The 8,607-nt window shown below is 40.0% G+C and overlaps 1 protein-coding gene across 1 annotated transcript in view; it reads right to left on the minus strand.

The window, feature by feature from the left end:
* The window catches only part of si:dkey-8e10.3 (serine/threonine-protein kinase SBK1), a 5,507-nt gene extending 5,031 nt beyond the window's left edge, over positions 1–476 (minus strand). The window contains exon 1 of the mRNA XM_068337647.1: positions 389–476. The gene's annotated coding sequence lies outside the window, so the exon portion shown is untranslated. The remainder of the gene's footprint in view (positions 1–388) is intronic.
* Between the last annotated feature and the right edge of the window lie 8,131 nt (positions 477–8,607).

Consider the following 8,607-nt stretch of genomic DNA (forward strand, 5'->3'; position numbering starts at 1 on the left):
TGAATGTTAAACATTGAAAAAACATGTTAACAAGATGATTGTCTAAAAGTAGATAAATTTAATTTTTAGAAAATATCTTTAATTTATTCTTCTTCAGTCAGAATGACAATCTATATATTAATTAACTGTAACACAATCTTTCCATGGTTAGGAAGTTCAACTCAAACTAAAATGATTTTTTTAATTTATCACTTCATGTCAAACTGTACTTCATTACATATGCTGTTATTGTACAGAGCAGTCAAAACCTGAATAATTAATAATTATGTGAAAAACAACCATGACTGAACTGCATGTCTATTTTCTTCCTGTCATTTCAATGTTCCAGTTTAACCATACTGGAATCCTCCATACTAACCAGTGCATGTTCCGTTAGCTCAAGTCTTACCTTTTTTCCTCTCGTGTTCAAATATTGTTAAAGTGAGAAAAACAAAAACTCTGCAGGACGGCTCAGAGCAGCATGTCCAGAGGGCAGAGATGATCACCGCTTCTGTCACTGCACACCCTGGTCTGCTCCCAGCTGCTGCGATGGGGGAGAGCCAGCAAAGGGCAGACACACACACACACACACACACACACACACACACACACACACACACACACACGCATGCACGCACGCACGCATGCACGCATGCACGCACGCACACAGGCCTACATAATCAGCTCTGAACATACATACTGTACTGTATACACAGTAGGTACATACTGTATACCCAGTAGGTACATACTGTATACCCAGTAGGTACATACTGTATAATGGGTGTCCGTATGAAATGCGTTGGGGTGACGTTTCCCACAGAACACCTGTCACAGCTTCATTTGAAATGAAGTTCTGCTGACAGATTAATGACTCTGTCCAACCACAGCATCCTGTCAGTCTCTGAACTGCTATATATCAAAGCCACACCAGGGATTATAGCATTGAATTAGCACACTGGTTTTTGACCTTTGAACACGATGCATAAGGTCTGTATGTCATGTATGTTAGCTACTGAAGGCTAGGCTACTGAACAACACTCCCTATCACTAGAATGGAACACATACTATTTCTTCTCATCTGTATTCTATTTAATGTTTGACTAAAAAATGAAAATAGTATAATAAAATAAATACAATAATACAATAAAATATCAATAAAAGAACAATTAAAAAGAGGAGTCAATTAAGCAGGAGAATAAAATATTAAATTATAACCACTGATTAAAAAAAATGCAGATAATTACAAAACAAATTCAGGAAAATACTGCAGTGAACAAAAGTGTCTTTAGCCCTGATTTAAATGAAGTGACCGTTTGAGCAGACCTCAGGTAGTCAGACAACTTGTTCCACAGGTGAGGAGCATATAAACTAAATGCTGCTTCACTTTGTTTGGTTCTGGTTCTGGGAACACACAGTAGACCTGTCCCAGATGACGTCCGGGGTCTGGAGGCTTCATGAGGAGTTAATACAGTAAATCTTGCATGTACTTTGGTCCAAGACCATCTATAGATTTGTAGACCAGCGGTAATATTTTAAATTCTATCCTTTGACTCACAGGAAGCCGGCGTAGTGACTTCAGGACTGGAGTGATGTGGTCCAGTTTTCTGGTGTTTGTAAGGACTCTGGCGGCAGCGTTCTGGATCAGCTGCAGCTGCCTGATTGATTATTTATGTGGACCTGTACGGACACCATTACAGTAATCTATCCTACTGAAAATGAAAGCATGGACAAGTTTTTCTGTGTCATGTTGAGACAGAAACCCCTTAATACGAGCAATGGTTTTCAGGTGGTAAAAGGCAGATTTAGTTCTAGCTTTAAATGGCTGCTAAAATTCAGGTCTGAGTCAATAATTACACCAAGATCTCTGGCTTGATTTGTAGCTTTCAATGACATGAAGTCAAGGTGAGCATTGATCTTTGATCTTTCATTTTGGGGCCAAAAACAATCACTTCTGGTTTGTCTGGATTGAGCTGGAGGAAATTTTGATCCATCCATTCATTGATTTGATTGATACAGTTGCTTAATGACAGTAAGGCACTATAGTGTTGTGATGACACTGAAATGTACAGTTGCTGTCATCTGCATGAGTGTGATAGGAGATGTTGTGGTATTCCATGATCTGAGCAAGGGGCAGCATGTAGATATTAAATAGAAGTGGTCCCAGAATGGACCCTTGTGGAACCCCACATGTGATCTGTGTCCGCTCTGACTCATGACCACCAACTGAGACAAAGTAGTCCCTGTCTTGTAGGTAAGACTTGAACCAGTTTAACACAGTGCCAGTAAGTCCCACCCACCGTTCTAGTCGGTCCATGTTATGAACAATCGTATCAAAAGCAGCACTGAGATCCAGCAGTACCAGGACGGTGGTTCTGGAGGTGTCATTATTCATGTGTGTGTCATCTAAGACTTTAATAAGTGTGGTCTCAGTGCTGTGATGTGGTCGAAACCCAGACTGAAATGCATTAAAGAGATTGTTTTGCATCATAAAACTGTGAATCTGTTGAAAAACCGCCCGTTCAATGATTTTTCTTCAAAATGGAACATTTGATACGGGCCTGTAGTTACCTGTTATTGAAGCATCCAGGTTGGGCTTTTTTAGAAGTGGTTTTATTACTGCAGTTTTTAAGGACTGGGGAAACTGGCCTGATTGGAGAGAATCATTTACTATAAGTAGTACGTTAGAAGCAATGCAGTTAAAAACTTTTTTGAAAAAGTTTGAAGGCAGCATGTTGTGGATTTTAACCTTAAAACTGTTTCTTCCAAGGTTTTGTGGTTTAGGTTAGAATTTTCCAGATAAGCAGGACAACAAGGTGACAGTGATTTTCCCTGAGAGAGAGCCGCTAACTTTTTTTCTCATTTGTAATGTTTTACCGGTGAAAAAACCAGCATGACTTGTTGGACAGCAGCTCAGAAGGGACTGATGCTGTGGGGTTTGTCAGTCTGTCTACAACAGAAAACAGTGTGCGAGCACTATTACTGTTTCTATTGATAACCTCGGAGAAAAATGACTGTCTTGCATTTTTCAGTTCCTGGTTGTAGATGTGAAGACTGTCTTTGTAGATGTCATAATGAACCTGGAGTTTGGTTTTGCGCCATCTGCGCTCTGCTTGTCTACAAACCTTTTTGGGGGTTTTAACAAGCGTGGCATTTATCCAAGGTGGCTTTTCCTTGACTAACAGAACCTCGGTCTTAATCGGGGCGATGGAATCCAAAACAGCCAAGACATCAGAACTGAAAGTATTTACAGGATCATCTACAGAAGCTGAGGGCAGGCTGGGAGGGGGGGTAAAAGCCTGAGTGAATAATGCACAGGTTTTATCATTAATATAACGCTTCCTGACTACTTTTGTTTCACCCTTGTTCAGATTAGCAGGAGTGGTTATTTTGAAGAAAACACAGTTGTGATCAGAAAGGGCAAAATCAGTCACCACAACCTCAGAAATATTAAAACCTTTGGAAATAATTAGATCCAATGGCTGCCCCTTGTCAATACAAAAATATATATAAAAACCAACACATTAAAACAAAATAAGGTACAGTCTATGCAATGCCCAGTAGGAACAAAAAGTAAATAAGTACATAGAAAAAAATACATAAAAGAGTTTTTTTCTCCTCACAGAAACAACAGCCTCCATTTGTTATCAGTGGCCCCCGTAGGGACGTCCCAATGTTCTCAAGTTTGAGACAGTAGAGTATCTCTGGGCCAGTGTACATGGGAGGGGGACGGGGTGAATGCTAAGATTTGAGACCAGAACCCATCAGATATAGTCTCCTCTATGTCTCCCTCCCAAAGGGGCCTCATCGAGCTTCAAGACTTTGTACTCATTTAGTTAATTTGATTATAGAGAACTGAGACGGAACCTTTCAGATTAGAAACAGGCACGAGCAAAGCTTCTGGATCAGAGTCCTTAGCTAAACTAGGAAAGGTAGGGAAGTTACTTTGAACAAAGCTGTGGATTGTAAATATCTGTGGGAGAAGGAAGACATGGTTCACTGCTAGGAAGGATGGGAGGAGACGAGTTGCAAATCAAAGTAGAGCCTCAGTTGGGTCCAAATCTTGAGAGAGGTCTTCACCATGATAGTTTTTGTATAAACAGTAGTTGAGTTTGTAATAGAGAAGCTACTACTGGAGGCCCAGTAGTAAAATCTGAAGTTCAGTACCCCCTGACTGTTTTGGCCTTTGTAAATACTGCCTCAACAAACGGGGAGTCTTCTTATTCCACGGAAAGTCTGAAATGACAGAATCTATTTGTTTGAAGAAAGAATTAGAAAGCAAAATTGGGAGACACTGGAAAAGATTTTTCTTTAAAAGTAGCGACCATTGTTCACAATCTGCTTTAACTTTTGATACAAGTGGAGAAAAATTAGCTTTAAATAAATGGTGTAATTTGTGTATAACCTGAATTTCCTGATATGTAAAACTGGTGTCAACAATGTTAGAGAGAAATATTTGTAAAGGGAGGTCTCTAGCAGCTCCATTAATAGGAAACAACTCACTTTTACTCAAGTTTAACTTATATCCTGAGAATCGTCAAGTCTGAAAGTAAATGCAAAGCAGCAGGAATAGATGTATGGAGACTTAAAACATACAGAAGCAAGTCATCAGCATAGAGTGAACTTTTATTTGCTTTGGCTCCATATCAAGAACAAATAAAAGAGGGCTGAGCAGGCATCTTCGTCTTGTTGGGCAATAAAGAGGGAAATAATCTGACCGTGTATTGTTGGTTCTAACTGGAGCTTGTGGATTAGAGTAAAGCAACTTGATCTTAGAAAGTATCTCCCAGGCCCAATTCTTTGACCGTGTAGAACAGGTATGACCATTCTACACAATCAAAAGCCTTTTTCCCGTCCAATGAAAAGACTGCCTCCTGAGAACCATTGGCAGGGCTATTTACATAATGTAAAAAGTCACCTGACGTTAGAAAAAGAGTGTCTGTTCTGAATGAACCCAGTCTGATTCAGGTCCACCCTCAAATAGCATAACAAAGTGCGAAGCCACAACTTTAAATAATTTAAAATCCACATTCAGAAGACTTTTGGGGCGATATGAGAAGCAAAAGAGAGGATCTTTATCCTTCTTCAACAGAAGAGAGATTGTCTCCTGAGTTACAGTTTGGGGAAGAGTTCCAAGAATAAAAGCCTCATTAGACATATCCAATAATAATGGCACAAATTGTACCCACAGTTTCTTGTAAAATTCAGAGAACCACTCCACAACATTTAAACACAAAACACAATTCCTTTAATTATTATTTTGATTTTGAATGTAATTTGGACAATGTTGAATTAACTGAAAGGGGACTATTGAGCCCTGGTGGGTGGGTGCTCTCTACTGCTCTGACTGCTCCTAGAGTATGTCTGAAGTGAAGGTAGGGTTAGGGTTAGCTACCCAGCATCCATCCATCTCCTTGAAGACAAGATGTCACATTAAAATTTCAGACTACATGGATGTAGAAACACCCAAAGCACAAAATAAAGAATTGTGCAGAAAGGAATCAAACCTGGTGCGCCAACATGCTGCCCCCTACCTACAAGAGCAAAATTATGTTTTTTAAAGCAGATTCAATTCCATTTTTTCAAAAAGTGAATAGTTTTGCTGCTTAAATAATAGTGTTTACTGATTATGTGATATCACACACATCAAGTGGATAGAAGCAGGCACTATGTGACATTGGCGCCATCTTACATTAGGTCTTAATCACGTTATGCAATACTTTCTTGGGAGTAAATGATTGCTATGTGCATTATTTTATGCAGCTGTAGAAGTATTCTTTTAATAAATGGATGATGTTATATCTACCATTTAAGAGGTTGGATTTCTTATCATCAACATGTCAGAATGCAGTTGGCTTTTGTCAATGAAAACAAGATTCATGCAATTTGCCCCACTCTGCTCTCATCGTGCTCTTGAGTTAGTGATAGTCGGATCTTCTTACAGAAGTAGATTCATGAAGCTTTTCCTTTGTTTAAAATGTACATCTGTGCATACAATTGAGCCATTAACTTTGTGTCATTGAAAACTTTTCATACTTTGTGACCAAGGATTTTAAATCTAAAGTTATATAAACATAGTCAGAAGGTACATGGAGGCAAAAAAAAAGAGAGCCAGCTCTAGCCTACTGGGAGTTTTACCCTCATAACTCTGAATTGGAAGCCATGAATGCACTCAAGCGATGGTATTTGTACCGACTACTCCCCTGGATGTTGTCGACAACTCGGCCGAGCCAAATGGGGCTCTTGCTTACTGCACTTGTGTAAGAGTAAGTGTCGTGTGTGTGTGTGTGTGTGTGTGTGTGTGTGTGTGTGTGTGTGTGTGTGTGTGTGTGTGTGTGTGTGTGTGTGTGTGTGTGTGTGTGTGTGTTACATTAAATGTGATCTCACTCAGCATCATGATTCCTTGTAGTTTCTCTGGGGACGTCAGCATCCACACCAGCAGCACCAGCGGCATAGAGAAATGGATATGCTGGTGTTTTGACCCCTGCAGGGCTTTAGTGGGGTAACAAGGCTGCAGTCACTGTAGTCCAAAGCTACTGGCTCTCCAAAAATGCACAAAGGTCATTTTGCTAGAATTAACTCATAGGCTGTAAGGCTTAGATGATTTGGGGTGACCTGTCCAAGTTAAGTGGTCGGACACGAGAATGGAATGAGGTTTTATGTTTCCTAATTAGCTGATTATAGCCTACTTGAAACACAATTTAGAGGAAGATATATATACACACTACGTGGATCTTATTTTTGGTTCTTTTACATTTCCACCAACTGTTCCTAGTAGTCAGTCAGGCTATTGAGGGAATAGATAATGAATAGATATAGAGATAGATATAAACTTTATTGATCCCGAGGGCAATTCAGTATATCTTCTGCTCATAATAAATACACAAATACACATAACATTTACACAACACTGACAAAAAATGACAGTAGAACGACAATAAAGTCAACAAGCATTATATATATATATATATATATATATATATATATATATATATATATATATATATATATATATATATATATATATATATATACACACACACACACATATATATATACACACATATATACAGCATATATATATACACAATACTGACAAAAAATGACAGTAGAACGACAATAAAGTCAACAAGCATAATATATATATGCTGTATATATATATACAGCAGATATGTATTATGATATATATATAATGTGATGTGATATATATATATATATAATGTGATGTGATATATATATATATATATATATATATATATATATATATATATATATATATATATATATATATATATATATATATATATATATATATATATATATATATATATAAAGCAGAACTGTGCCCACATGGTGAGGAAGGGAACATCTACAGTATATACATCCTCAGCCAATCACAGATGACATCAGGTGACATAAAAACACCAAAGAACCCCACAGTGCATCCCTGCCTTCAGCCCCCCCGACTATCCACTCTTAGCCGACCTCGATGACCCTGCGGCTTCAGCTTCACCCCTCCCCGCCCTCTTCTTGAAGGAGTGGTTGTAACCCCCGATGACACAGGGTACTAAGGAGGTCCTGAATCTTTCAGTGGAGGAGCTCGGTGACAGCAGACTGCCACTGAAGGAGCTCCTCTGCTGTTTGAAGGTGGTGTTCAGGGGGTGGGTGGATCGATCTAGTCCTCCTCTCTAGAACAGTCTCCACAGAGTCCAGGTCCTGGCCGATCACAGAACCAGCCTCCAGATGAGCCTGTCTAGGTGCTCGGTGTACCGTTTCCTGACACCACCACCCCAACACATAATGGTGTAGGACAGCACACTGGACACTATGGACTGGTAGGACAGTCTTCTTCTTCTTTTCCTCTGGGCTTTTCCCTTCAGAGGTCTCCACAGTCAATCAGTGTCCTCCATCTAACCCTGCCTTCTGCATCCTCTTCTCTCACACCAACTACCTTCATGTCCTCTTTCACTACATCCATAAACCTCCTCTTTGGTCTTCCTCTAGGCCTCCTGCCTGGCAGTTCAAAACTCAGCATCCTTCTACCAATATATTCACTATCTCTCCTCTGGACATGTCCAAACCATCTCAGTCTGGCCTCTCTGACTTTATCTCCAGAACCTCTAACATGTGCTGTCCCTCTGATGTACTCATTCCTGATCCTACCCATCCTGGTCACTCCCAGAGAGAACCTCAGCATCTTCATCTCTGCTACCTCCAGCTCTGTCTCCTGTCTTTTCCTCAGTGACACTGTCTCTAGACCAAACAACATCGCTGGTCTCACCACAGTTTTGTACACCTTTCCTTTCATTTTAGCTGAAACTCTTCTATCACACATCACACCTGACACTTTCCTCCACCCGTTCCATCCTGCCTGGACACGCTTCTTCACCTCTTTTCCACACTCTCCATTGCTCTGGACTGTTGAGCCTAAGTACTTCAAATCCTCCACCTTCTTGATCTCTTCTCCCTGTAACCTCACTCTTCCACTTGGGTCCCTCTCATTCACACACATGTACTCTGTCTTACTGCGGCTAACCTTCATTCCTCTCCTTTCCAGGACAAACCTCCACCTCTCTAGCTTCTCCTCCACCTGTTCCCTGCTCTCACTGCAGATCACAATGTCATCTGCAA

The sequence above is a fragment of the Antennarius striatus genome, chromosome 16 (assembly GCF_040054535.1).
Source record: "Antennarius striatus isolate MH-2024 chromosome 16, ASM4005453v1, whole genome shotgun sequence".
Lineage (NCBI taxonomy): Eukaryota > Metazoa > Chordata > Actinopteri > Lophiiformes > Antennariidae > Antennarius > Antennarius striatus.